The sequence below is a fragment of the Acinonyx jubatus genome, chromosome B4 (assembly GCF_027475565.1).
Source record: "Acinonyx jubatus isolate Ajub_Pintada_27869175 chromosome B4, VMU_Ajub_asm_v1.0, whole genome shotgun sequence".
Lineage (NCBI taxonomy): Eukaryota > Metazoa > Chordata > Mammalia > Carnivora > Felidae > Acinonyx > Acinonyx jubatus.
Window position 1 is genome coordinate 86205585 of NC_069387.1, and position 21879 is coordinate 86227463.

General features: G+C 39.5%; 1 protein-coding gene across 3 annotated transcripts in view; it reads right to left on the minus strand.

Annotated features, from left to right (window-relative positions):
• Window positions 1-21879, minus strand: part of TAFA2 (TAFA chemokine like family member 2) — a 508120-nt gene that overhangs the window by 479532 nt on the left and 6709 nt on the right. The window contains exon 1 of one of the 3 annotated variants that reach the window (XR_008300299.1): window positions 455-1954. The exons of 1 other annotated variant lie outside the window; for it this stretch is intronic. The gene's annotated coding sequence lies outside the window, so the exon portion shown is untranslated. Of the gene's footprint in view, window positions 1-454; window positions 1955-21879 lie in introns of those variants that run through there. One more of the 3 variants, XM_027071363.2, reaches the window with a different exon arrangement.

Consider the following 21879-nt stretch of genomic DNA (forward strand, 5'->3'; position numbering starts at 1 on the left):
AATTAACTAATCAGAAGTGGACGGAAAGTGGGGATTTCAGAAAAGCGACCCGACACGTCCCACCGATCCTCCCTTGAACGCGACCCCCAACTCCTTACGAAGAGTCCAAAATGGTTACCAGGCGGGATGGGCTTGTGTGAGGAATGGCATCAAACCCACTGCAACCCTCGGCCGGGCCGCTCGCTGTGTTAAGAGAAATGGGGCAGAGGAGAGAGGGAGGGCACCGCTCCCCGAGCCTCCTTCGCGTGCTCTGAGCCCCTCTCGGCGTCCCTCCACCCCCGCCCCTACCCTGACCGCCCGCGAGGGAGGTGCCGGGCGCCCGGCCCGCACCTGCTCTCACCCCTCGCCGTCCCGGGGCGGGCCCCCTACGGCCCGCGACCCCCGGGTCCTCCAGCTGCCGCCCGCTCCCCGGCGCCGGCGGGGAGGGGAGGCGGGAGACGCGGCTCGCACCTACCTGCAGCCCGGCTTCCTGGTGGCGGCAACACCTAGCGACGCTCCTGCAGCTTCCGCGGGCCCGCGCCAGCCTTATCGCTCTTGCATCGCTTCCAGGATGCCAATCCGCCGTCGCCGTTCAGGGGCATAGGGAACCCACGTCTGGTGTGGGGTGTGCTCGTGGAGGGCGTGTGAGGGTGGCCCTGAGCGCGCGTGTGTGCGCGCGCGTGTTTCCTCCTGCGATGGCAAAGAGGGCTCAGGAATCTCTTGACATCCACACTGGAGTCCCCCCTGAAAGCGGGTGCAAGGTGGCGCGCCTGAACCTCGCCTCTCTTCCCGGCTCTCTCTTCCGCGGTGTCAAAGTAATCAAAAGACGTGTTTACTGAGGCAAAAGCCCGAGCCCCGCAGCCCTGGCCAGCGCCCGCGGTCGCCCGCGGTCCTCAGCGGGTGCGTGGGGTGCGCTCGGCTCCCCCGAATGCGAGAATCGAGGCGGTCTCGCAGCGAGTAGCTCTTATTCCATCTCTGATCCGTTTGCTCTCGACGCCGAGTAGACTTTTCCTCTCGCCTCGCGTCGCCTCTCCCTCTCACAGACACACACACTCACACATCCTCCGTCCCTCTCTCCCGCCCTCCCTTTGGCTCTCGAGGGAAAGGCAATTGGACGGAACGATTCACCTTCAGGAGAGCAGGCAGGCTACTCCCGTTCCCTGGCTCTCGCGGGTCCCAGGTCTCCAGCGCGGAGGAGTTGCCGGCGAGGCTCGGGGCAGCAAAGAGCGGCTCTGCGCTCGGCGGTCCTCGGCCCTCAAGACGCCGGCCTCCTCGGATCACCTGCCCCTTGTTCCCGCTCTTAGCACACAGGTCCCAGCTGGTGCCCTCTCTCTCGGACGCTTTGCGCCCAGGCCACTTAGCAGCAACTCCTGGCCAGCTGCAGCCCCTCAATCCCGCCTCGAAGTGCTGCGGGCAGAGCCCCACGCAGCCCCGCCGCTGCCCCCCTGGGCATCGTGGGCTGGAAGGAAGGCAAATCCGCCGCTGTCCCCTGCCCCCAGCACGCGGCCGGCGTCACCACCGACAAGGTGCGACTTCCAACATCGAACACGAGCGAGCAGGTGTTGCCCGTGTCACTTCGCTAAAGGCGGGAGGGAAGAGAGGAGGGGCGGGGGAGGGGGCCCAGGAAACAAATCCGGATGACCAGGCGGAAAAAAAGTAAGCGGTTTAGTAACCGAAACCCGCTCCCCGCCTGTCACCCCAGGCGCTGTACTGTCGAGACACCGGTGGTGTCTTTCAGAAAGTCACCGTAAAGGGCAGGACCCCCTGGGTCCACCCAGACCCCTTATTCCAACCAGCCTGGCTGTCCTGAGAGTACGGAGTGAGGGCCTCCTTGGATGGTGCAAGGACCACGCGGAGAGAGAAGAGGTCCCGACACCGCAGGTTGAATTAGGCATTAAAGTGGGATGGCAGAACCCGGCGGCGTGGCCTCCCTCCGGTCCCTGCCAATAGCCTGTTCTGTTAGCAGCCGCGGCTGCTGCGAAGAGCGAACTGCGGTCCTGCAGGAAAGGAGACAGTAAAGGATGAGAGGGCGGCAATCGGTATAAAAGCTGGACTATGTCTCCCTCTAGAGGGAGAACCGGGTGAGAAAGCTTGACTGGAGGTAAGTAGTACTCCCAGTTTCTCCACAAAGAAAAAAAAAACAGCATCTGGTTCCTGAGAATTTTGCATTTTTACAAATTCCAGCCTCTAATGGATTTAGAGACAAAATTTGCACTGCCACCCTATGTAAGCAGAGTCCTTGCTAAAGGAACATCGAGATATTTACAGAAACATAATAGCAAGAGCCTGGAAGGTCATGTCCTTACAGGTTTGGTCAAATTGGCTGTTGGTTTAGAATGCGTATGAACTTAAATGAAGGGTCTTCTTAGGCTCGCTGTGATCGAGTTTGGGATGAGCAAAACCTAATCTAACGATTAGAACATCATAAAAAACGAATGAGTAGCCATACTAGATTTAGAAAAAGAAGAAAATCTGAAGCAAAGAAATAAGATGCTGATCCACAAAATCTTACATACAAGTCCCTTACAAACTGGGAATGTCTCAAAGATCTTGTTTCAGAGCCAACATTTATACCTCTTATTCAACTAACTGGTAATTTCCAAGGTGACTGAATTCCTCCCAGCTCTAAGTGTTGTGCTTTGATAACTCCGATTTGCTGAAATCATCAACAAACTAGGCATCACATGCTCCCTTCACCAGCTATAAAATAAAGGTAACACTAGTCACCATATTTACAAACAAATATGGAATATATGTTTCACTTGTTAGTGATTTTAACATGCTTTGTAATTCAAACATATTTTATATCAGAAAGGCGTCAAGTAATTTAGGTTGGCGTGGTTGTTTTAATAAAAGCGCTACAGATTTTATGTTTTGTTACTTCAGTCAGATTCAAGCGAGCTTCTATCTGTAACTTTAATGTTTAAGTGTTGTGAACTTGCTAATTGAAGGCTTGCTTTCGAAATGTTTCTGCATGTCTGACTTACAAAATATGTACTTATGTTATGATTAAATTCCTTCCCATTCACCATTCACTCTGAATTTTTGAAGCGATTCTATTTTAACTTGATAATTGAATTTAGTATAAGCCTAAAGAAAGAAAAGAACTTATAAGAAAATACCTTAGACTGACAAGGAGCCAAAACCAAACCAGGTGAGGATTACTATTTTAGCTAATTTTTCTGTGGTACATTTGAATCAGCCTAGCACATGACAACCATTTCAGGTACCCTCAAATGGTCTCTTTCAAAAGACTCATGTCACATGTGCCAAAGATTTTTATTTTATTCCTCTTGCCTGGCTACTTATTTCCCCAGGGATGAAAGTTTTCCTCTTACAACAACTGGCACTGTTTTATTGCAAATCTTATAGTAATGGTGTGTCTGCTACGTTAAGTAGTAGGATGGAATCCAAGTAGGAATGGCAGTGGAAATCGGGGCCCTGTGCTGGGAGGAATAGCCATTTATAAAATCACTTTAGAACAATGGCCTTCCTTTCCCACAAGAAATAAAAAGCATACATCATAATCCTTCAGTTTCTAATTCATTAGTTCTGTGTGGTTGTAGGAAAATCTATAATTTTATCATATTGCTGAAACTATTTTTTGTTAAAATGGCATTTTCATCCTTATTTTCCTAATTAAGCCTGTCTTTTTATAAAAATATGAAAAAAGTAAAGAGAACAAATGTATGAATTAACTACAAAATACAACAGAGAATTTATTATCCAGCGTCATATGATACTGAAATTCTATAACAACATTCGTCCTATTTGTCAGCATCCAGATAATTCCTAGTGATTTTTAGATCAAGGTATTCCTATTTCCAGCACCTCCTAGACTTTAAAACCAAATCTTTTGTTTTCTCCCCAAAATAAAATAGCAAATACATGCCTAGTTTAATAGAAATCTTGAGATGATGCTTCTTATCATCTATTTGTTTAAACTGTCCACTTCCTCCTGTGTAAGCAATAAAAAAATCATTGCTTGGAATGCTGAACTTCACCAATTGTAACTGTGTATAGCTCTTCATATTCTGAAGGAGTACTAAAATGTCACTTTGGGGCACTTTAAGCTTTCTGCCAGAGGTTTAACACGTTATCTCAAATCTTTATCTCAAGTCCTCACAACATCCCTTAAAATAGACGATATTACCCCCATTATACATATGAAAAAAAATTGAGACTTAATTTCACTGTCATGAAGTGGCAGAGCTGGGATTCAAACCAGATCTACCTAAATCTAAAGCCAGTTTTTGGTTTTGGTTTGTTTTGGTCTAGGCCTTGATTTTTCTCTATGTTCCCAAGCACCACCGCTAAAACGTGCTATCTCCTGTGTTACAGAGAAATAAAAATCATTTGGATGTTTGGATATGGAAAAGACTTAGCCAAGGAACTTGGCTTCATTAATGAGAACAGAAAGGAGTGATGGAAAAGAGAGGAAAACTTAGCACCAGCCCCTCTCCGTAGTCAGCCCGGGGCAGGGAGTATTAGAACAGATGAACACAAAGTTCTGATTCCCAGTACATACATTAAAAGGAATATCACAAGCCTCTCATTCCTGCTTGTCTCCTCTTGTTTTGTTTCTTTGGCGCTAACCGCCTTATTTCTATCTTTCCCAATAATGCCTCTCCCACTCATCTTTTAAGTGTTTTTGTCTACTTAGGTGAACAGAAGAAGCACCGAATCCATTCCATATAATCCAAGGTGGCATGCATATGTTATTAACTTTTAGACTCCCCATCACCTAGCATACTACCTAACACAATAAATACTCTTTAAATACTTTCTGGTCGGTAATCAAGACACCAAAGATCAAATAAGCAGAAAGACGCCATGAAAAGAAATCAAGAGAACTTCTCCATGGAGTGGTGTGAGAAAGAACTGAGGCGGGAAAACTGTCCTATATGTAGCAAATGGAATAATCCACTCCAAAATTGTAGTGACTTAAAGAACAAATATTTATTGAGTTCACATTTCTGTGAATTAGCAATTTGGGTTGAGCTCAGCTAGGCTCAGCTGGGTAGTTTCTCTGGACTCAGCTTAGGTATCTGTGGTGACCTGAAAGTCTAGTGCCTCATTCCTTATCTGACAATCGGCTGAGTATACCCTGGCGTATCAGGGAGTAACTAGGCCACATGTCTCTCACCATCTAGTAGGCCAGCCTGGCTGTTTAACACAGGCTTCTAAGAGTAGCGATAGGGGAAGCCTCAGTACTTAAGCACCTTCCAAGGCTCGGCTTGCATCGTGTTTACTATGGTCTCCTTGACTAAGCAACTCATCAGGCCAGCCTCGTAATGGATAGAGCTACAATAACACATTCAAGAACCTGGTACAGGGAAAGGAAGAACTTGTTTTGATCTTTACAATCTGGTACAATAGCTATCCCAGAAGGTTAGCATTTTGCATGGTAGCTTAATCCACTAGATGTCTTGTGGACTGAGCTGTGAAAAGCAGAATATTCCCAGCACAGTATAAAGGACACCTATCTTGAGTAAGAACGAGAAGTTTGTCCAGATTATCAAGTCTCCAGATTTGCTCTCATTATCAGATAGTCTGTGCAACAGCTTTCACCAATACAGTGGAACATGCCTCTGTAATTCTTTCTCACTAGAAAGCACAAATTTTCCAAGACTTCGTGTACTTTCCACATTAGCCATTGAATCAATCCCAAGGCTTTAACGGACAGTTAAGATTTATCAATAGTATTATAAAATCTGACATGTTAGTTAGAAATCACTAGCAACCTTTACATGGCAGTAATTATTTCATTGTTGGTAAATGGACCCCACAAAATCTGTTTTGGTTAAAGACTTTGTTTACTTCCTGATTTCTTAACATGTTCCAAAGAGTTAAGAGGAAAAATACCTATCATAAATAACTTCCCAAATGGGCTTGATTGAAACCCTTGGCCCTATCACATCTATAAACAATCTCACCTAGTTAACTACAACTCATTCATTATGGCTCAGGACCAGGGTTAGCCCCTCTAGAAAATCATCTGAAGTGTGAAGATAGAGATCTTCACACTCACTACATTGTGTTATAATTGACTCATTTTTATAAATTTCATAAATTATCCCACATTAGTACATTTGTATTTCACCTCATGAAGCTTTAGACATGGATAGATGGATGGGTAATGAACATATGTCAATGGACAAGATTTTGGAATAACATGATCACACTTACCTTAATATCCAATAATGATGATTTCATGCTTTCATCGTGCTGATCACATGAATTACATTCATCTAGAGATTAGATCTTCAAGTGACTTCTGGAAATCTTGAACAATGCTGACATGGTCTATGAAATTACCCTTTTTCATTGCTGTACAAATACACACACACACACACACACACACACACACACACACACACACATCTCTAGAGACAAGGATCTCAGACTCACTCCTTAAGGTCTATCTTGGCCTGCTGACCTCCAGAGTCCCACCTACTTGTTTCTATTTCCTACATTCAGCTGTTTCCATGCACAGTTGAGGACTAAGCCTTGTTTTAGAATAGTAACTGAAGTCCAGTTTGCTCCAACAGCTGAACTACAGTGGCTCCTACGGTTCACAGGAAGTTCCACTTCTCCACAGTGTTATATTCAATCAAGGATCAAAGAAGAATAGCCCTAGACTCCGAACCCTAGCTTTCCATGATCAACTCATTTAAATTACAAGCACATAAACCTTTTTCCCATGTTGCCAGAGTAACTAGGTAAGGAAGAAACCCAGCGTTAGCTTCCTGTTGAACTCAGTAAGAGCCCTTCCCTTTGACAACTTAGATGCTGGTGTTTTGCCTGGGTCTCTAATGTCTAGGTATCCTCATCCCTTGTAATCACTGAGGTCTGCCACAAGGAGGGATAAGGTGAGGTGGGCCTTCTTGGTTTCTTTGCCTGCCTAGATGCTTGCTGAGCTGCAGAGACCAGAGAGAAAAAGAGCCTTGGGAGAATCTAACGTTTGTTTCCCCAGTAGTTTGGGAGCAAATGTGAAATTTGCCTGCTTATTGCCTGAAATTTCTAAGGGGAGAAATGTGGCTGAAGTGGCCAAGAAGAGCAGTCCAAAATAGAGAGATCATCTGAGAGTCAAGAGTCAAATCTATTCAACTGGTCAAAGACATATTAGTTTTATGGACCAAGTGACCATCACAAAAGGCTGTATAGAGCCTGAGACATCAAGGCATTGGGAGAAGAATAAAGCAATGCCTTGACTGCACTTAATAATTTGTGCCCACTTATTAATGAGCTTAATGTTAAGTTATATGAATAATGGCCTTTTGGACATTTTAGTTCTAAAGGATAAAGCAGCACACACACAAAAACTATTTTACAGACACCACTTGTTCACAGAAAGGAGCTATTACTATTACATTAGTCTGAGATCTCGTGATTTCTGGAACTAGGTAGGAAGCAAGTAAACAGCTATAGAATGATTATGAACATCTCACATGGATTGAGGATTGGGAAGAAACTGACAAATCCCAGATATATGAGAAATTAGTGGTCCGTATAATGAACATACCAGTCTCAACAACATAAATTTGGAGGGCAGGATCATTGGCTTTGAAGGTGTTGTCTTACTAACTGTTCTCTTGCTCCATCAGAAACAAAAATTTCCATTGGTTTGAGGAAAGAAGTCCAGGCTCTTTAACCACTGTTCCTCATTTAATTCATTGGCTGTCTTCTTTCATAAGATTTTTGTAACAGTTACCCAGAGCGGTCTTTCTTCTGTCTTCACTTAAGGAGCGATACAACCTCCTACAGCCTATAGCTCCAGATGGCCCATCTCTTGATTTATCGTGCTTGTAGTAATCACGGCCATTTGATATTTCTCCTAAACCTCATTCTTCCTGCCTGGTTTACTGCATTAATTAGATTGCCTTTGGCCTCTCGCCCCCTTTGCACCCACTTTCCTCTCCCCACTTACCCCACGTAAGGTTGTGGAAGCAGACAGACTGTCGCTTCAACAGGGAACCAAAGATTTCACACAGAAAAGGTACATTCTGGAGGAACAGACCAAGATGAAAGTAAATTTTCAGTACCATACTTGAGGCTGGGTCGTCCTATACTTTAGCTCAAAGTCTCATTTCCCTCTATTATTTGCTGACTAAATAGATTAATAATCCACAGTTTTGTTCATTCACAGAATGTGGCTAAGAATGGGGAGAAGGGGGATGAAATCCACTAAACTAAATGACCACACAATAAAGACTATTTTTAACTGAAACTAAGTAGAGAGCAATGTTCACAAACTTTCCGTCAAAAATAAAGAAAACTAACTTCTCTCTTTCTTCTCATAATAGTTCTCTAAAATAGATATCATCTCATTTTATGATTTATAAACTAAGGCTCAGAGGTTAGATAACTTGTCCAAGTAATTCAGGTAAAAAGTGAGGGCAGCCAGAATTGTAATTCGATTTTTATTGACTCAGGAACATAAACAAGAACTCCGTCTCCCAGTTTCCAGTCCAGCGTACTTTTCACCCTACGTATTGTTCTGATCTAATTATTTCCAGAGAGCTCAAGCTCGAGCTCTGAAATTTCTCCATGCAAGCTCTCTTTGAATCCCTATACAAAATCTCCTCCCTTTTTAGTATGATAGAGAATGATTTCTGTCACCCAAAAGGATCAGAATGTTGCCCAGGCAAGTTTTAGTTTGAATTTTTTTGTACATTTTGGCCACCCAGTGTCAAAACAGCGCAACTGCAGGCAAATACTAATGTTTCTAAACAAGCATGATAGTGTATATACACTGTTGCTTTATAGCAACAAAAATAAATCATGACAGAGGTTCTGGAGTCTTTGAACGGTAACGTTTATACATATAGAAGATACTCCCACCACAGAAAGATGTGCATGAAACTGAGGAGACAAATCTTTAAAAATGAAAAAGTTAAATAGCGTAAGTGAAGATGTGCCTGTTCCAAAATGCTAGAAAAAATAAAGGAGTAAAAGGAAATGAGATAATAAAATTTAATTGTATGTGAGGAGGCAGTAAAAATAAGAGGAGTTGTATTCAGGTTTTGTTTCACACATTTTTTAATGTAGAGGTTAATTAGACAGCGTAATGAGCCACACAAAGAATTAGTGGAATTGCCAATATTAGAGGTATTCAGTGAAATCTCTAGTTAGACAACTGATGGGAAACCTATAGAAATCAAGTTCCACCAAGGTGTAATGACAAACACAAGTGAACACCATGCAACAAGAGATCCATTAGGACTAACATTAAAACATCATCATCTAAGTGGACTCACTACACATTTAATTGTACATAGATAGCACCTGCCCTTTGGAAAGCACAATCTAATTAAGCAGAGATGATGACATCATCACAAAATGAAGGTATTAGCTCATTGATCCAATTACATGAATGACAAAGCAGATTAGGTATAGAGCATATGTTTGTTTTAAATTTAAAAAGCAGGGGGGTGACCGGGGTAGCTCAGTTGGTTGAATGTCTGACTCTTGATTTCAGCTCAGGGCACGATCCCAGGGTCCTAGGATCAAGTCCCACTTTGGGTTCCATGCTGAGCATGGAGCCGGCTTAAGATTCTCTCTCTCTCCCCCTCTGCCACTCCCCCCCCACCAACTCACGCACTCTCTTTCTTTAAAATTAATTAATTAATTTTAAAATTAATTAAATTTTAAATTTAGAAAATATAGCCATAGAACTCTGAGTATAATAAGAAAAGGATTTTTAATAATAATAGGTCTTCTTTTGTAATTATTCAGGATTTGTGCTTGGGTTCTCTGGGTCAACCTCTATTATGAAATCCTATCTCTATTGGAGTATTGGCCCTAACACCGTGCACACGTGTACAAGGCTATGGATTAGACCAGTGGCTCTCACATTTTGATTATTTCCTTATGTGAGACAGAAAGCATTCTCATAAATGTACCAGGGTTATTCAAAATTCTTGGCTTCTTTCCTGTAAGTCCTTTCTCTCCTGCTGACAAAGCACAGCTAATACAAGTGAGTGAAAAGGACAATTACAGGGATAACATTTCCAGTTTACATTTCAAAATAAATTCTTCCCAAAGTTCAGTGCTTTATTAGTAGTAACTTTATTATTAACAACTAACTTCACAACAAATCACCAGATTTTATGAAGCTTGTAATCAAGCAATAAATACTGTTAAAAATCATAATATAATTATAATTATCCCTTTGTGGTTCAAAGCATATAGCAAATCAGGAAAAAGTGGGTAGAAAGAGATTCAGTCTATACTTATCATCAACTCATAGGATTGGAAAGGAAATTTCCAAAAGCACTCAGTTTTCCTTCAAACTATCCTAGACGCAAAATCTCTTTCTCATTTTAATAACGTTCAATACTCAGCAATGGAAACTCAACAGCCTCTCCAAGAACGTACTTGTAAGGAGATGCTTCACAGAGTGCTCTATTTCACAATGTACCTGTTCCAGTTTTGTCTTTGTGGGTTTTGAATAAAGGTCTCCCCCTTTTTATGATCAAGTTTCAAATTCTCCAAGGATATCCTCTAGGAAAACTCCTCTCTGTCACCATTAGATGTTTTGCAAGTTGACAAGGTATTATAGCTGAGCCTACCAAAGTCCTCTGACATCTACAGAGGAAAAGTCACCCTACTCCTCTCTCCTTAATAACATTATGGGATGCCTGGGTGACTTGGTCAGTTATGCATCTTCTTAATCTCAGCTCATGTCTTGATCTTGGGGTCATGAATTCAAGCCCTGCATTGGGCATAGAGCTAAATAAATAAATAAACATTGTCTAAGCTTCAGTTCTTTCCTTGACAGACCTCACTGTTTCCTTTAAAAGACTGTTAGAATCATTGAGATTGTAATATGCTCTATCCCTCCAAAAAAGTACTAATACAAATGAAATATTTGAAAACATTTGTTTTTTTTATTCACGCAGCATTCTGAATTACCAAAGGTGTAATCCAACCCTTGAGAGAAAGAAATATAAATTGCAACTGTGCTGCTACAATAAGTTTCTTAACTATTTCATTATTCTGAGAATAAAAAATATACCTCATTTAGTCCAAGAGATGTAAATTCCAAGGTAAAAATTATTTACAGAAGATTAAAACTTAATATGAGGGTGCCGAAGATGCCCCAAAATAAGCTCAAACAATGATTACTACTTGAAATATTTGCCTCATATTCTAGGGTTTTTTTTAATGCAACTATGAAATTTTATAAAACACAGGCCACAAGTAATGTATTTTGTTCTCTTTGGTGGAAATAATTATAGTCAAGATGTGAAGTAACTGTAGCATTTATACTAGCAACCCAGGAAGTTTTAAGACCACAAATTTTGCCCCGTTTCTCTAATCAGTTTATATCCAGGAGTCACTATAAATGTCTGTCTTTCTCTTCTGGACTTAGACTGGGTAGCTGCTAATATACCAAACAGTTTTCAATCCCTCCTATTTGAGCAAGAAAGGAGGGATTGAATAGGTCTAAACCCATACTTTAGAATTCAGAGGAAAAATCCCTCTGCTTATGGATAATCTGCCTAGTTTTAAGGGTAATTACTTGAAAATTTAAGTAAGTTCAGGGGCGCTTGGGTGGCTCAGTTGGTTGAGCATCCACTCTTGATTTTGGCTCAGGTCATGATCTCATGGTCATGAGATTCAGCCCTGTGTCAGGCTCCATGCTGGCCTTGGAACCTGCTTGGGATTCTCTCTCTCCCTTCTCTCTCTCTCTCTCTCTCTCTCTCTCTCTCTCTCTCTCAAAAATAAATAAGTAAAAATTTTTGAAAGAAAAGAAAATTTAAGTAAGTTCAATTTGTTTGATAATTACTTAAAGTACAAGTTGCTATTAAGTACTCCTGTGTGTGGTAGTGTGCTTCGTAAATATACATACTCTGGTTTTGTAGAAGTTATAATCCAAGCTAAAGCATAAAAATGTTTCTCAACCACTGAAATCCTTTAAAATCAATTATTTTTATCCCAGTTATAGGTAGCTGCAACTAACAAATGGGATATCTTGCAAAACTTTGTTATTTGGAACTCAGATTGTCCCCATCCCATGGAAACAGTGATTAAAATGGGTAGTAGATGCCCAGAAATGTGAACCAAGGTAAAAAAAAAAAATTCTGAAAAAGCTGTTAAACACAAAGAAGTTGAACCAAATTCCCAGTTGACATCACTACCAGCACATAAACACCGTTTGGCCTCCTCACTTTTCAGAGAGCCATTGAGAACCTGATGAAAACACATACTTCTGTAAAATTTTCATAAACTCTTTCAAGGAGTCCAGCAATTCCTGACCCCTTCAAGCACCCCAGGCTAAGAAGAGCTGATTTAAGAACGCGTGGGTGATGTGTGTTGAGCATCTGACTATTGGTTTCGGCTCAGGTCATGATCCCAGGGTCGTGGGATGGAGCCCCACATCAGGCTCCATGCTGAGCATGGAACTGCTTAAGATTCTCTCTCTCTCTCTCTCTCTCCTTCTGCCCCTCTCCTCTGCTCGCTCTCTCTCTTTCTCTGTCGTTCTCTAAAATACAATGAAGGGGCACCTGGGTGACTCAGTCATTTAAACATCCCACTTCGGCTCAGGTCATGATCTCACGGTTTGTGAGTTCAAGCCCCACAATGGGCTCTGTGCTGACAGTGCAGAGCCTGCTTTTGGATCCTCTGTCTCCCTCTCTTTCTGCCCCTCTCCAGATTGTGCTCTCTCTCTCTCCCTCCCTCCCTCTCTCAAAAATAAATAAACATTTAAAAATAAAAAATAAAATAAATAAAATAAAATAAATAAAATAAAATAAAATAAAATAGAAGAGCTGATTTAGACATTTGAGCGATACCAGCAAGATGATAGAATAGGAAGTTCCAGCCCTGGTCTCCCAGCAGAGACACTGGTAAAACAACAATTCTTGAGCCAAAATACTTTTATGCAACCTCCAGAATCCTGTTGAGAATTTGCAACACCCCAGGAGATCATAAAATTAAGAATTTTGCTTTGAAGTGGGTAACAGAAACAGTTTCACTTTATCTGTGTCAGACCCTCCCTCAAGCCACCCAGGTCAGGCTGAGAGAGATCCACTCAGCCTGTAATTTCTCCCTCAGAGAAAAGGCATCCCCAGGCTTTCAGGGCACTGCCCCCAAAGGCTTACTACCTTCTCACCTCACCCAGAGTGTTGAGGCAATGAGTGTAATTAGAACACCTGGGGGCAGCTGAGAACAGAGAAAAGATGGCTTCACTAGTGAATTCTACTAAACACTGAAGAAGAATTACTACCAATCCTTCTCAAGTTATTCCACAAAATTGAAGAGGAGGGAACAGTTTAAGCTCATTTTATGAGGCCAGAATTACCCTGATGCTAAAGAGGGTACTACAAGAGAAGAAAAACACAGGCCAATATGCCTGATGAATGTAGATGCAAAAATCCTCAATAAAATACAAGCCAACTGAATTCAACAGCACATTGAATGGGTCATATGTCATAATCAGGATGGATTTATCCCTGGGGTGAAATGATGGTACAACAGAAGAATATCAATAAATGTGATGCACCACATTAACAGAATGAAGGGTAAAAATCATATGATCATCTTAATAGAAACAGAAAATGCGTTTGACAAAATTCAACATCCTTTCAGGATTAAAAACTCTCAAAAAATGAATTATAGAAGGAATGTACCTTCACACAATAAAGGCCACATATAACAAGCTAGCATCCTGCTCAACAGTGAAAAGTCAAAACCTTTACTAGAAGATGGGAAAGTTCAGCACTAAGACCTACTCTCCTGATCCAAAACAAAAGGAACATGTCTAGAAAGGAAAGAAAGTTGTAGAATTCTCACTTGAGAGACATAAACTTAAATCATTATTTTTAGGTAAGATATCTTTGTATATGAACATAGGAGACTGAAACTTTCCCAAAACACTCATACCCTCCAGTTTCTGAACAAGGCAACAAAAGGCAGTTTCCATCCACTTGTTCACATTTGGGGTTATTGATAATAGGTTAACAATTTCCTTAGTCCCTCCCCAGATGGATTTGACCTAATTCATTTACTCAGCTAAGAAAATACTCAAACATTTCAAGGGCTTTGGGACACAGGGTTTGAGTTGATACTGAAGCATCATCATGTTTCCTCTGTTAGAGTACCGGCATATATGAATAAAGTAATAAATGGAGTCTTGGCCGAGTTTCTGCTAACAGTGGAGCCACAGACCATCCAGTGGTCACCTCTCTTGCTCTTAAATGCATAGTTATAATGGATATACCTGGTAACTTGCAGAACCCCCATATTGGTTCCTTAGACTGTAGAATCGTCTGAAACTTTACCCTCCCTGAAGATTATAAATTTTTATGAAGTATTCTATCCCTGGATGGAGGGTGAGGGAGTAGCAGAGATCAGTGCCCCCCTTAAAAACCTAAAGGATGCATGGCTGCTGGTTCTCATCATTTACTTAGCTAGCTTGGACCCTACAAAAAAATAGACATATCCTGGAGAATTACCTCAATTAGAAAGTAATCCCAAATGCAACTGCGGGCCCCATGTGGCCTCTCTGCTAGAACAGATTATCATGGCCTCTGCTGCTTGTTATGCCATTACTGATCTGATGAAAGTATCATTTTCTCCATCCCTATCGGAAAGATCAGAAATTGTTTGAATTTACTTGAAGCAGCTATGTATGTATATTTGTAGTCTTACCCATAACTAGGTTAATACTTTTGCTCTCTGACATAACATAGTTAGAAGAGACCTGACCTGGTCATTTGGTAGAACATTGCGTTGGTCACTGTATTGATGGTACTGTGCTAATCAGATTGGATAAACAAGAAGTAGCATATAAATAACGGGCCTTGGTATAACATGCCTTACAGAGTGGAAGTTAGACCCTGTAAGGATTCAGGGAAATGCCATGTAAGTAATACGTAGGTGTTAAGTGATCTGGGATACTCTATGACATTATTTCTAAATCAAGAAACAAGTAATTGCATCTTGTGTCTTCCTGCACAAAGAAAGGAAATATAATGCCTTGTATTCCTCTTTGGATTCTAGAAGCAGCATGTTACATACTAGGAAATACCAGTCTGACACACTTACCAGGTAACATGAAAGTCTGAGCGAGACCCAAAGCAGGAAGGAGACTTGCCACAGGTTCAGGTTGTAATGCTTGGGCCATATGATCTGACAGACCCTTCAGAATTAAAGGTGGCAATGACGAGAAAGGATATCATGTGGTATTTATGCCGGGTCCCTCCACTGAAATCACAGCATAGATCCCTAAGGTTCTGGATCAAACTATGCCAACTGCAGCAGTGAGTTACACACTATTGAGAGGGAGACGGTGTGTGTGAGAGAGAAGCTGTCTATAGTGCTGCTGTACCTTGGTGGCGACAGAGAGCCTGACCACGGGAGATCAAGTAATCAGTGGGCCAGAGCTAATCATTATGAGGTGGGTTCTGTCAGACTTCTCCTAAGTCAGCTCAAGAGACCCATTTCTCCCAAAACTAAGCCCTTTTCCTGGGGGCACCCCACTTTCAGTGACTAATCTAGATGTAAGAGTATAAAAGTCTAGCACTCCTTTCAAAGTTGAACTCTGAAGGGGTATACTAATTCCAGAGCTCCCCTGGAGATGGCCAAGGCCATTGTCACAGCTGCCTCACAGTTTAACGCTCCATCTTGCCATTCTTACTTCCCTTGATCCCTATTGATTCCAAGGGCATTCTTCAGTAAACTTCTTGCAAACAAATATGCATCTGAGAATCTTTTTCCAAAAAAAAAAAAAAAACTACCTAAAAATACATACCAAAATTCTACTGAATTAGATGGATGAAAATAAGAGAAGGGAAAAAGAAGCTTTACTTCTGGATTTTTGTTTTAGGTGAATCTGAATTAAATTGCTAATTTATAAAGACAAAGAGTGGAAGAAAGGAAGAGAGGGAAGGAAAGGAAAGGTAGAAGAGATTCCCCTCCCGTGTTTAACATATCTCTCCCATTCCTTAAAATGCTATGCGTAAACTTTCACTTCCAAAGTTACTAAAGTGAGGAATAAGGTTAGTCCAAAGAAATACTACCATTTGCAGGGCGCCTGGATGGCTCAGTAGGTTAAGTGTCCGACTTCGGCTCAGGTCATGATCTCACGGTCTGTGAGTTTGAGCCCCGCGTCGGGCTCTGTGCTGACAGCTCAGAGCCTGGAGCCTGCTTTGGATTCTGTGTCTCCCTCTCTCTGACCCTCCCCCATTCATGCTCTGTCTCGAAAATAAACATTTAAAAAAAATTTTTTTTTTAAAAAGAAATACTACCATTTGCTATTCAGCAAAGAACTAAACATTTTAACACAAACCATACTTGTGAAAAGTCTGAATTTCATTCATTCACTTAGTAAAAATGTATTTACTACCTATAACATACCAAATACTCCTCCATATTCTATAATATAGTGCTACTTTTTCTATGTACACTCTTAAATCTATGAATCAAATAGATTTTCTGAATATTCTTGGATAAAGAGTTGTTCCTAGCCACTTATTTTCCTATTTTATATTTTGTTGATTCCTCATTGTAAGTCACAAAGTCAATAAAGCAATGATAATCAGAGTAGATATCAAAGGACATTTAAATTGGAATCGTTTTATATTTACCAAAGATATTCTGAAGGACATTTTTTCAAGCAGTTACACATTTACATAGGACATTCAATAATATCATACTTGCAAAGTAGGTAGACATTTTGGCATTTCAGATTTGAGATGATGGGATTAAAGTGGCAATATGTGAAACCTGTGATTTGGACTAATTGAGAAAAGATGAGGACAAAATTATATTTTAATTAATAAGAATAAATATGTCAAGGTGAGCATAGTAAAAGAAAAGTTTTAAAGAAAACACATTTTTAAAAAATACAATTTAGAAGTTCTTCTTATTAATATTTTATCTCCATAAATTGATGAATTAAAACATGCTCCACATCCAGCTCTGAAAATAAGAACCTAGGTTGACTTCTAAGAATTCAAACACATAACTAAAAGAAATTAATTTGGTTATTTGAAGTGTAAAAATGAAAAATTAGCTTTGGTTAAAATTATAAATGAAACCGATTTAATTATAAACAAAACACAATTTTATTTGTATTTAATAGAAAACAAAATAAGTTGCTAACGTAAGTGCTTTTGGAAATGCAAAGCATTGGTAGATACGGGAGAAGTTTAGAGAATATTTACATACAGTAACCACAAAATAAATCTACCCTTAATCTAAATCAATATAAAACTAAATTTCTGTATACCAAGGACAAAGAGTTGTTCTAAAATATTCACAAGTTGATTTCAGTAGTAAAATTCCCAGGACTGTTGACTTAGAACATCTGAGAGTTGCTAATGAGAACTTTTCACTTCAAATTGTAAGCAAAATGTTTCATGAGGGGTTGAATTTGTTCACCAAACTTAAGATAATTAAATCACTAACTATAACCTCACAGTTCACCCAGTCCATGAAAACTTTGTCACCTTCTATCATGTCAGAACTGTAACAGTGAGTCTTCCTTTTGAATGGGTTATTAAAATAAATAAATAATTCTAAATATTAACTTTAAACAGTGCAAAATCTCATTTCTTTAAGTCTCCATTTTTCATAGGGATGTCAACAAGCTAACATACAGACTTGGAATTTTTTTTAGAGCAACTGATGAGCAGATCAGAGAGAATATGAAATGAAAACTGAAAATACTTACGGAAAGTAGAAAAATCTAGGACAAATTATGGAGTATTTTTTAATTATGGAATAGTTTAAAATAGCTAATTATTGAAATGTCACCAAAAAGAAATTTATTTCAGAGTGTCTCTACTAAAGGTAAAAGCTAACTAGAGGCACTAACAAACTGCCCCCTGCCCCAGAAGAAAAACAAAAACAAACAAAGCTGATTAAGTTAGAACTAGGGGTATCTGGGTGGCTCAGTCGGTTGAGTGACCAACTTTGGCTCAAGTCATGATCTTGCAGTTTGTGAGTTCGAGCCCTGTGTTGGGCTCTGTGCTGATAGCTCAGAGCCTGGAGCCTGCCTCGGATTCTGTGTCTCCCTCTCTCTGCCCCTTCCCTGCTCATGCTCTCTGTCTCTCAAAAATGAATAAACATTAAAAAAAAATTTTTTTAAAAAGAACTAGAACAAAGTATGAGTCGTAGGAAAGTAAGTAGAAAAACAGATACACCAATGAAAAACACTAATAGTTATTTTGAAAAGAAATTATAAAACTGAGCCCACTTAGTGAAAAAAATACAAATTAACAAAGGGAGAAATGAAATATAAGAACAAAGATAAAAGATTTTTGAAAAATACCTGATTGAAAGAATGAGATACCACCACACACATGTTAGAATGGCCAGTCCAAAACACTGACAATGCCCACATGTGAGGATGTGGAGGAACAGGAATTCTCACTCACTGCTGGCAGGAATGCAAAATGGTACAGCCACTTTCAAAGACTGTTTGGCAGTTTCTTACCAAATTAAATACATTTGTAACATACAATCCAACAATTATGCTCCTTGGTACTAATCCAAATGAGTTGAAAACTTATCTCCACACAAAAACCTGAGCGCAGAGGTTAATAAAAGCTTGACTCATAACTGCCAAAACTTGAAAGCAACTAAGCCATCCTTCAGTAGGTGAGTGGATAAATAATGGAATATTACTCAGCACTAAAAATAAATGAGCTATCAAGCCATGAAAAGGCCTGGAGGATATTTAAATGGATATTACTGAGTGAAAAAGGCCAACCTAAAAAGGCCATGTACTGTATGATTCCAATTATATGACATTCTTAAAAAAGGCAAAACTGTGGAGAGAGTAAAAGAAAAAATAAAGAAAAGATCATGATTGCCAAGGGTTCTTGGCGGAAGGGGTGAATAGGCAGAGCACAGAGTATTTTCAGTCCAAGGGATCTATTCTGTATGATACTGCGATAGTGGCTGCACGATGCATTTGTGAAAACATGTAGAATACACAACACCAAGAGTGAACCCTGATGTGGGCTAGGGACTTTGGATGATGATGATGTGTCAATGTAGTCTCATCAGTTCTAACAAGTGTCCACTCTAGTGGGGGTGTTGATAATGAAAGAGGTTATGCATGTACAGGAGCAGGGGATATATGGGAAATCTCTGTCCTTCATCTAAATCTTGCTATAAACACTGAAGTCCATTAAGAAAGAAAGGAAAAAGAGGAAGTAAGAGAAAAAATGTTTGAAAACAAAGAAACCAAAATATTTAACAAAATAATCCTCTCTGAGTAGCTGAAATATTGGTCATTTTTATTTTCCTTATCATACTTTTCTATATTTTCTATGATATACATGTAATACTATTATATGTTATAACCAGATATTAACTACACTATTTTAAAAGACTTGGAAATTAGTGAAAATATTTTCTAAGGTGTAACAATAAAGGTGATATCAAAGGGAAGTGAATAGTCACAAAACACTGAAAATATATTTTTAAAAATAGGGAGTATTCATAGTCAATATGATCAAAACAGACCAGTATGAAAAAGAATTTATCTTAATAAAGTTTTAGACCACAGATAATTCACTGAAAAAAAAACTTATTATTTTTTAAATGAGCATTATTTAATATACACTGTCCAAAAATATTGAAAATATTGAAAGAGCACCCAGCTTATTTTAGTAGGCATCCGAGTTGGTAACAAATACTAAGGTTCATTATTAAGATATGATAACGATGATTGTGTGTTAGTAGCACAGAGATAAATAATTAGGTCAATGACTAAGAAACAACAGAAAACCAAGAAAAATCTATTCATATATGAACATTTGATATATGACAGGAGTAGCATGAGGGATTGGTGGGTAGAGGATAGACTTTTATTAAACGGACCTGAGATAATTGAGGAAAATGACATTGGGCCTCACCCTCACTGCATTTATGAACATCAATTCCAAGAGGATTAGAGAAGCAAATATAAAGACAAAATGATAAAGATTTTAGAAAATAATGTTACAGAATATGTTTATGGCCTTAGAGAAAGAATTTTTTAAAACAAGATGAAGAAAAACTATAACTATAAAAGATTGAAAAATTCTAATACATTAAAATGAAGAATTAAATGACAGCATAAAAGGGTTAATTAAAAAACAAAACAAAACAAAACAAAGGAAGCTACAGGGGCCCCTGGGTGGCTCAACTGGCTAAGCATTGGACTCTTGGTTTCCACTCAGGTCACTATCTCACAGTTCATGGGTTTGAGCCCCGCATCTGGCTCAGTACTGACAGTGCAGAGCCTGCTCGGGATTCTCTTTCTCCCTCTCTCTCTCTCTGCCCCTCCCCTGCTCACTCTCTATTTCTCTCTTTTGAAATAAATAAACATTAAAAAAAAAGAAAGCTATAGAGAGGAGAAAATATATTTTCAATATAGTATCCAAAATATATAAAGACTTACAAATCAAAATGTTGCAGGATATTTCCAGATTAAATTTCTAAACCATGTTAAACAAAGAATTTGAATTCAATAAATTGATGGAGTAGGGCTAAATAAGGATCAAAGCAAGCAAGCCTTATTCTAGGAGGCAGTCTGTGTCTGTGACAGAAGGCTGAACAGAGATATTGCATTGTGAGAACCCCTACCCCATTGATCATAGATGCCTACCTCCATTGAGTAGAGAAAAGTAAAGGTTTGAAAACACACACCAGAAAATCCTGAGTCATAAGGAAATTTCATTTAGTCTCAGTATGGCCCCAGCTCCGCTCCAACATGAGGTATCCACAGGTACCTTGCCCTCGAAAAACTGACTTCCCTCAAGATGAGTAGTCAAAAAAGAACCAGTACACGATCTGTACAAAGATACTGCCAGAGTAAATGAATAGGAAAAGCTAATGTAGATGAAGAACATTCTCAAGAAAATAATGCTGAAAAATAAATAAAAGTTGTAACCCACACATTTCATCATAAAAATGATTTAAATATTCAAAGATGTTATTTTGCCTCCATGAACTGAAAACAAAAGAATTCAGAAAGTCTTCATATAAAAACAATGTGACCAGTTAAAAGATACAAAGAAAAGATCTCACTTATAATAACAACAGAAAACATAAAAACACTTGAGAATGTATTAAATGTGACACCTACACAAAGACTATCTTAAAACAATATTAAAGGACTTGAAGAAGACAAAACAAATGAAAAAGTATACCACATTCTTGATTAGGAAGACTCAACATTATTAAGATACAAATTCTCCTTAGGCTGATCTTAAATTTCGTGTGATTCCAGTAAGAATACTAAGATTTTTTAATTAGGCAAGCTGATTCTAAACTCTACATATTCAAAACTTAACATGTAATATATGATCTAATGGTTTTTGACAAAGGAACTGAGACCATTCAATCAGGAAAGGACCGTCTTTTCAACAAATGGTACTGGGAAAACTGGATATCCACACACACACAAAAATGAAATTGGACCCTCACCTTACACCACATAGAAAAATTAACCCACAATGGGTTAAGAGCTAAATAGAAGAGCTAAAATTACAAGACTTTTAGAGGAAAACATTGGGGAAATCTTTATGACATTAGGTTTGGCAATTTCTTGGATATGACACCAAAAGCACAGACAACAAAAGGGAAAAAAATAAATTGGACTTGATCAAAATGAAAATTTCTATGCATCAAAGAACATTATCCACAGAGTGAAAAGAGAATGTAAAATAGTGCAGTCACTGTGGAAAACAGTATAGTGGTTCCTGGAAAATGGAACATAGCTACTGTAAGATCCAGCAATTTCACTTCTGAGGATATTCCCAAAAGAGATGAAAACAAATACGTGAACAGATATCTGTACACCCATATTCACAGCAGCATTATTCATCACAGCTACAAGGTAAAAGCAACCCAAGTGTCCAACCACAGATGAATAAACAAAATGACACACACACA